Consider the following 9,513-nt stretch of genomic DNA (forward strand, 5'->3'; position numbering starts at 1 on the left):
CACCCCTTCTGATGCCACCATGTACCCGATCAATACCGTGTATTTTTAATAAATCCAGGTTACAGGCATGGCGCATCCTAAAATATCGGGGAATAGTAAGGCCAGGATCACATATGTAAGAGACTCGGACGAGTCTCGCATCTTAATTCCCGGCACTGTCGCCAGCACTCGGGAGCAGAGCGTGCGGCTGCATAGAAATACATGCAGCCACACGCTCTGCTCCTGAGTGCCTGCGGCAGTGCCAGGTATTAAGATGCGAGACTCGTCCGAGTTTCTTGCATGTGTGATCCCGGCCTAAGGATGAAGTTCCACAGAAATTTGAATAATATCTTGTTGTAGTGTTTAACCCCTTAGTGATGGAGCCAATTTTTTAAATTCTGACCAATGTCACTTTATGTGGTAATAACTCTGGAATGCTACAACAAATCCCATTGATTTTGAGATTGTTTTTTCGTGCACATTAGAATTTATGAAAATGGTAAATTTAGGTCGATAAGTTTTGTGTTTATTTATAAAAAGTTTAAGAAGTTTGACAAAGATGTAAAAAAATTGTAATTTTCAAAAGTTGAATGATTATCCCTTTAATACAGATAGTCATATCAGACAAAAACATTAATAAATAACATTTCCCACATGTCTGCTTTACATCAGCACCGTTTTTAAAACGCTAATTTATTTTATTAGCCTTTTAGGAGGTTTAATAATGTAGAATTTTTTTCAAGGAAATTTACAAAATTTATTTTTTTGAGGGACCTGTCCAAGTTTAGAGTGACTTTGGGGGTCCTATATTGGAAGACCCCAAATGTGATACAATTTTAAACACAGCACCCCTCGACATACTGAAAACTGCTGTCGAATAGTTTATTAACCCTTCAGGTGATTTTCAGGAATTAATGCAAAGTGGTATAGCAGAAATGAAAAAGTGTTTGTTTACCACCTAAATGTCGTTGACTTCTGAACTGACCGCTTTTGCCGGGAGACGCTCAGGCCACTATTTGGGCATGAACTGCTATGGTAAACATCAGGACCACAAAATCATGATCTCGGTGTGTCAATTAGATTAAAGCAGAAGCCCCCACAATCTATTAACCATTTGTTAGATGTAGTCACTTTTGACAGCAGCAACTAAGGTGTTAAACACATCTGGACGGTGTGAACACTAATCATTTGCGATACAGCAGGTTGTCAGCTATAGTGTACAGCTATCAGCTGCTGGATTGTCACCTGTATGGGGATACTATTCTCTTATATATCAGGTCAGTAAAAAGACGTATTGGCTGTCATTAAGGGGTTAAATTTGGAAGAATGCCAAAAGTCCTGTGTGCAGATAATGGAACCGAATATGCAAGTGGTAAGGTGCAAACCATTTTAAAAAAGGATGGAATCGTGTTCCAGACTACCATTCCATACAAACCAGAACAAAATGGCATTGCAGAGAGAAAGAACCATACTCTCTGTGAAAGTGGATGAAGTAGGTTGTTTGATGCGAATCTACCTACAACGTATTTGGGAGAAGCAATCATGATATCTTGCTATCTTCAAAACAGAGTGCCAGGTAAAGCCACAAATAAAACTCCATATGAGCTATGGAACTGCGAGAAGCCCAACCTGAAGCACCTCAGGATATTCGGAAGCAAAACGTTTGTGTATGTTCCCAAAGAAAAACGTTCCAAGTGGGAATCACATGCAAACCAAGGAGTCCTGGTGGGCTACAGCGAAACTCAAAAGGGATACAGAATCCGGCACTCAGAGACCAACACAGTAACAATCAGTAGAGATGTAGTGATTGATGAAAACTCTGTATCCCTCAAATTCCATGAAGTTACACCAGTTACTCAACTTAAGAAGCAAGAACAAGAATCTCAATCTCCAAACCCAGACACCGAAAAGGAAAAACACTGAAGTGTGGATAAGCTCTGAAGCCACCAAGGAAAACACAGAAGAACCAAGTCAACCTCCAGTCAGGATATCAGAAAGGCTAAACAAAGGTATCTCAGCTAGATGTCTTTCTTATATGGTCAGAACACTTAGTAAACCTGTTTGGCATGTCAGAAGCCAAAGGTGCGTCAATACCAATGGATCCATCCTACTAAAAGTTGGAAGGAGAAGACCTGCTACCCAGCAATACGAGTTACAGACAAGCAGTAGGGGGGGTTCTGTACATAGCAACCACAACTCGTCCGGGTATCACAGCCACAGTTGGAATTCTCTGCCGACATGTAAGCAAGCCACGCCAAGAGACTGGAATGCAATTAATGGAAATCTTCAATATCTTAAAGAAACTCAAAGGCTAAATATTAAGATATCTGCATTAGGAGATCTCACTCTCAGAGGTTATGTGGATGCAGATTAGGCTGGAGATTCAAGCGATTGGAAATCAACAAGTGGTTACTTGTTCAAGTTAGGAGAAAACTAAATTTTTTGGTCCAGCAGAAATCAAGTGTCAGTCGCATTATCTTCTACAGAAGCAGAATATATGACTGCTGCTTATGCAAGTCATGAAGTAATTTGGTTGAAACAACTTTTGGAAGATTTCGGCAAGCCACTAGCTCAACCATCAGTTATCTATGAGGAAAACCAAGGATGCATTAAACTTCCCAGCAGTGAGAAGATTAGTACAAGGACTAAGCACATTGCTATAAAACATCACCACTTGCGTGACTTAGTGGAACGTGGTGTACTCTAGTTTGTGTATTGCGAGTCAGACAAGATGATAGCTGATGGTATAACAAAGCCATTATCAAGAGCCAAGTTTGTGGACTTCAGAACCGCAATGGGACTAACAGGATAAGTAGATGTTGAGTGGGGGTGTTGGAATATGTTTGGTGCAACAACTCCATTCCTGTCTATGAGTGTCTAGTTGCTAGATTTGTATGCTGTTTATAAAGTAAAAAAAAAACTCCAAGAGGCTCATACAGTGATAGCATGTGACTGTATTTCCTGTTTTTCCTGTGTCTGTGTATGAGAGAAGCAGCCTGCTGTAGATGCTGCACAGATAGAGACACACAAATGATTTATTCCTGATCTATTAAGCTCATCATATATTGTTCCTGATTGTTCTTGAATAAAGAAGCTCTGTTGTCACATGCTTGAAGAGTATCCTGAATAATCCGTTTCCAACAGTAATAGTATAGGACAATAGTGGGATTAGAATAGAGGGGCATACTAGTGATAGGAAATATGAGTATTAGCTTAGGTATAATCAGCATAGGGCGTTTCCAGATGAGGAGGAGTCACAGTGGTTAGTGAAGACACTTCCAGTTTAGACAGCAGAGCCTGGGCAGCCTTGCTCAGGGCAAGAAGTGAGTGTAGAGCAGATGCAGCAGTGAGTGGAGACAGTCTGACATCTTTGGGGATAAGGTTGCTATTTCAAGAAGGGGCCTCAGGCTGAGTGTAGTGCAGGCAGTCACTAGCTTAAATAGGACCGTTCTGAGGAGGATCCAAAGCTTACAGAAGGGACTAGGTGAAGAAGAGATGGCAAGCCTGTTACTCTTTAATTGAAAGCCAGACCAGGTGAATGGTAGGAAGCTGGTGGGCCTAAAAGCATGGATGGGACAGGGATTGTCTGGGAAGAGCAGAGATTGCCGAGACAAGACAGGGATTGTCCGGGAAGAGCAGAGATTGCTGAGACAGGACAGGGATTGTCCAGGAAGAGCAGAGATTGCTGAGACAGGACAGAGATTGTCCAACGAGGCAGAGATTGCCAGAAGCGAGGCATGAATTGCTCTAAGTGAGGCATGGATTGTCAGAAGCGAGTCAGGGATTGCCAGAAGGAACAGAGGTTGCCGGGAAGGCAGGGAAAGCTGAAGAAATGTCACTCTGGGTACACTGCACCACGTTTGTGCTGAAAACCTTACTGTTTAGTAAAGTTAACCTGTTAAGACTGGACACTGTCTCCTGAGATGTTTTTGAGGTCCATGGAGCTGAAGAGGGGACTCTGACAGTAAATTTGAGTGCACTATTGCGCATGCTGCACATACAACAGAGGGGACATTATTAGACACAAAAAACCCCAGTGGCATGTATAATGCAAATTGGCAACATGCCAATAGTCCCTCACTAGGGAAATGCAACACCAGCTCAATCTCAACATGTGCATAAGGAAGAAAAAGAGCTACTAGTGAATATAGTAAAAATATTACTTTATTAAATAGTTTATCAGCAAAAATACATAATATAAAGTGACCATGGATGTAAACATCACAAGACTGCAGCAAGATAATCCAGGTGCATCACAAGGGAATTACGGTGCCTCTTCATGCATAAAAAAACTTAAGAATGAAAACTTAATAGAAAGTGCAAGTGCTTAACCAGCGCATGTATAGAACACTCTGATGCACGTTTCGCATGGACAAGGCACCGCTTCTTCAAGGGGAGAAGCGGTGCCGTGTGCACACAAAATGTGCGTCGGGGCGTTCTATACCCGGTCCGGGGTCGCTTGCGGTGTCCTCCATGCCTTGGGGAGTTCCCTGTGTTTTTGCTCCTCCATTAAACTTTTTTATGGATATTCCTATTTACGGGTTACTGTTACTATGGACCGCTGCCTGGAGCCCTCCTACATGCCTGAAACGGGTAAGCACTTGCTATTAACTTTATATTCATACATTTTTATGCATGAAGAGGCACCTTAATTCCCTTGTGATGCACCTGGATTATCTTGCTGCAGTCTTGTGCTGTTTACATCCATGGTCACTTTATATTATGTATTTTCACTGATAAACTGTTTAATAAAGTAATATTTTTACTATATTCACCTAGTAGTTCTTTTTCCTCCTTATGCATAAGAGGGGACATTATGTTTCATCTGTGGGGCGCCAGAGTGTGGGAATACTACAGCTCGTGGCCACGACTACCACCCTGGCTGCCTTACACATGCCAGACGGCCGTAGTGGAAGACTTGCTACAAGATTATCCTCATACAATGCTGGTGGCAGAGAAACCAGCTCTTTTCACCAACAAGGATTACAGAGGAGAGCCACAAACACCAGGTGCAACTCAGGGAAAATGTCCACCCACTGGGTCATTTTAATGAGACCATCCCATCAGCAAGGGCTATCTGTGGGTGTAACTATGACGAAGAGGGAGAAGTTGACCAAGGTGGTGAAGGACTACTTTAGTGACAATACCAGCGTTCTTCCTGATTCTTCAGTGCTCTTTAAAGTATTGGTTATCCAAGCTGCACACTTGGCCCGATTTCTCCTTGTACGCCTTGGAGGTGCTGCCATGCCCTGCAGGGAGTGTGCTGTCTGAGTGGGTTTTTAGTTCGGCAGGTGCAATCACAATGGATAGGCGCACATGCCTGTTAACTTTAAATACAGACAGGCTAACTCTTCCAAAATTGAACAAGGGCTAGATTTCCTCTGACTTTGTAAGCCCTACGGATGACAGCAACATTATGTAAATGCAGGCCAAAAGTTTTTTTTTTGGAAGTTGTCTTAACGTCCATCCCTTACCATCCAAAACCATTTTGTTAAGGAAATCAACTCCTCCTCCTCCAGCAGCAAGTACTTAATGTTCATCTTTGTATACCCGATGTGGGTATTCTTTTCTACTTTTTGAAACCTTTGCACATTGTGCAATGGTGAAACTTGTACTCTCTGTCTCTACCTCTTGTAATAACTGCTAAATGTATTGTGAGGTCTCCATCACAGCCTCTTTCAGGGTGTATGATACAGACCCCTTGGGGTAATTATTGGAAACCTTTGTACATTGTGCAATGGTCAAATTTCTACTCTCAATCTCTATATATTCTATATTTTTTTTTATTATGTTGTCCTTCTCACTGTCTCTATAAATGTATATCTGGTAGCCTGATGATGTTTTTTGGGTCTGCATGTGGACATTTTGGAACATAAATGCATTAATATGTTCCACACAATTCTTCAGGTTTCAGCCTTACACAGAATAATAATTTGAGTAATGAAACATGCCCTATATATATTCGGCAATTTCGAAAATCTTACCCACACATCCCTTTATAAATTCAAATTCGTCATAATACCTCTGTTAGCATACGCCATATACTGCTCATATATGCAGCACCCCAGTAGGAGGGCGGAACACCTGGGTACAAAATCTGTGTCTGAGGGTGAAACCACTTGCCTTTCCCCTGTGTTACGTACATCATTCCAACTCTGCTGTCCAGGAAGGAGGCGCTGAGGCCTCCTGCCCACAACCTGCAGTTGCACAGACACAACAGTCAGCAACCACGTCCAGTTCATTGCCCCAGCGCAGCATTCAGTTGTCCCTTGTCAGCATATATGTCTGTTCATAAATTGTTAGTTAGATAAGGCATACATATTCGTTAGCAATATACATTGTCCGATGCTGGACAAATACCATTGCTGACTTTTCCAGGTTCCTAAATAAGACTTGTGTGTCTTTATTAAACTGTTGCTTCCCTTACATTTTCTAATTTTGGGTCCTTACAAAAAAATGGTGGTGGGATATTGGTCAGTTTCTGTATATTTAAAGCATGTCTAAGAGGTGGATCACACTTCCGCTTTTTGACATCCGTCAAAATCCGCCGTTTTGCAAAAAAAAACGGATCCGCCATTTTTTTTGGCAGATCCGTTTTTTTCACAGAGAATTTTAGCGGATCCGTCCAAAAAAAACGGATCCGGTAGCATCCGTTTGTGGCAAAACGGAAACGGATCCGTTTTTTCACACTTTGGCGGACGCCAAAAAATGGAAATGTGAAACAAGCCTAAGTGACTGGGTTAATACGCTCCACAGACCTATTCATGCCACAGCCTTACACACATTGGAACATGGTCATTGCCACGCTAAGGCCTTTACCTGAGCTCTGTAGCACTGCCTGTCACCTGAGTAATACATTCCACAGACCTCTACACTCTCTGGGACATATCCTGTAATTACTCCATTGTTGCTCAAAACCATGTAAAAGATTCATTCTGCCTGGTTGGGTAGTTTCTAGAAGAAGTGCGTAGGCCTGTGCAGATTGGTCAATGGCACTCCTGTCTCTTTCCCTTATGGAGGCTACTTCCAAGTATAATGAGGCTTGTACATGTTACTGACATGCTTTTCATGCCTGACAGACTGACCACAATACAGGCCCTCGCTTGCATACACTTTATTCCAAATTTAATTCTAATGCTTTTGGTGTCTGCTAGAATCAAATTTACTGATATTGAGCATACAGCTCCCAACTCCTGTATTATATTCACCTTACAGCAGCTTCACCTGCTATGACAGTGGCTCCATTGCAATCCGGTGGCCAAAATGAACTGTGGATCTTAGAAAACGCAGTTTTCACAGCACCTGATGGCACTCTGCAAATTGTAAGCGAGGACCGCATAATGACATGGCGGTGAACATGGTGGTGGTGGCGAAATGGGGATGTTTGAAATGGCATTGTAAAGGGATGGAGAATATGTATTCCACTATCTTGCTATTTGGCATGAGGGAGGGACCTTCCGAATGTAGGAATGAGAGCCCTCACAAATGTTAAAGGAAAAAATAAGGCCAAAACGCTCCATGTGAACATATGTTAGGGGAGGTGTAATGTTGTCTTTTTTTTTTTTTTTTTTGGAGGGGGTGGGGGAATTTTCATTTAGCATTATATACATTTAATTATGAAGGAAAAAAATGTTTCTTAGCATTTTTCCCCCTTTAAAAAAAATTAGGCTTGGTTTTTTAGGTCTTTTTAAAAATCCATAAAACCGGCGCAATAGTCGGACAACATTAATTCCTAGATACCATATGCGAGTCAGAAAGGCATGCCGGTATCTTCTCCATGATGTTCCCATTTAGTTTTAGCTCTGTCCCATCAATTTCAGCTTTTTTCCCATGCCCCCAGACCTGTTTGTTGGGTCCAGCAGAAAAGTATTTGGTTTTCCCATCGACTTGCATTGGATTTGTTATTCGGTACGAATACACGGATATTAGAAATTAGCCATGCCGATTTTCCCGAATATTTCACTATTTGATCATCACTAGTAACAGGAGTAAATGGACCATACAATATGTTGTGCAATTTCTCCTGAGGAAGCCGATACCCCATATGTGGGGGAAAACCACTGTTTGGGAGAATAACAAGTGGACGCCATGTCACATTTGGAGAGCCTAAACAGTGGAAACCCGACACTAGTGACACAATTTTGGAACTAGACCCTTCAAGGAACTTATCTAGATGTGTATTGAGCACCTTAAACCCCCAAAGTGCTTCACAGAAGTTTATAATGTTGAGCCGTGAAAATAAAATATTTTTCCCACAAAAATGTTTTTTTAGTCCCAATTTTTTCATTATAATAAGGGTAACAGGAGAATTTGCACCATACAATTTGTTGTTCAATTTCTCTTGAGTATGACAATACCCAATACGTGGAGGAAAACTACTGTTTGGGCACACGGCAGAGCTTGGAAGGGAAGAATCGCCATTTGGCTTTTTGAATGCAAAATGTGCTGAAATAATTGGACACCATGTCTTGTTTGGAGAGCCTAAACAGTGGAAGCCCCCACAAGTGACACCATTTTGGAAACTAGACCCCTCAGAGAACTTATCTAAATATGTGGTGAGCACCTTAAACCCCAGAGACTTCACAGAAGTTTATAATGTTGAGCTGTGAAATTTAAAAAAAAAAAAAAAAAAAAAAAAAAAATCACAATTTCCCACAAAAAAGTTTTTAGCCCAAAATTTTGCATTCTCACAAAGTTAACAGGAGGTAATGGACTCCAAATTTTGTTGTGCAATTATGTGATAAAAAAAACTACTTTTGAGGCAAAGTGCAAAGCTCAGAAGGGAAGAAGTGCCATATTGGAGTTCAGATTTTGCTGGACTGGTTTGAGGGTGCCATGTCACATTGGTAGAGCCACTGAGGTGCTAGACCAGCAGATGCCCCCATAAGCGACTCCATTTTAAAAACTCCACCTATCCATGAATTCATCTAGGGGTGCAGTGATCATATAGACACCACAGGTGTGTCATAGAATTTTATACCACTGGGCAGTGAAGAAAAAATAATTACATTTTTATCACCAAAATTGTGCGTTAGCCCCAGGTTTTACATTTTCTTATTGGGAAATGGGTAAAAATGGCACCAAAATGGGTCCCACAATTTCTGCTGAATGTTGAAATACCCTATATATGGCTGTACAGTACTGCTTACCACACGGCGAGACTCAGGAGGGAAGGAGCGCTATTTGCCTCCTGGAGCGCAGATTTTCCTAGAATCATTTGTGTACTCCATACACAGAGCCCCAAAGTGCTAGAAAAGCAGAATCCCCCCTCAAGTGACCCCATTTTGGAAATTATACCCCTTTGAGAATTTATCTACATGTGTAGTGACAATTTTGTAGTGACATGTTTTCCAAAAACAAACAGCAGTGGATGCTGCTGAGTGAAAATTGCCAATCTGCTATTGTAGTACCCATACATTGTAGTAACCAGCATTTTATAGTCACCAGTACCTTATGTCCAGCTCATGCTTCTGGTCACATGCATCCGTATATTAAGCGGGGTCTCATCGCTACAGAAATGCTAAACATGTGGAT

Source organism: Dendrobates tinctorius, unplaced genomic scaffold, assembly GCF_039654945.1.
Source record: "Dendrobates tinctorius isolate UK_male_01 unplaced genomic scaffold, ASM3965494v1 ptg000150l, whole genome shotgun sequence".
In the NCBI taxonomy this organism is placed as follows: Eukaryota; Metazoa; Chordata; class Amphibia; order Anura; family Dendrobatidae; genus Dendrobates; species Dendrobates tinctorius.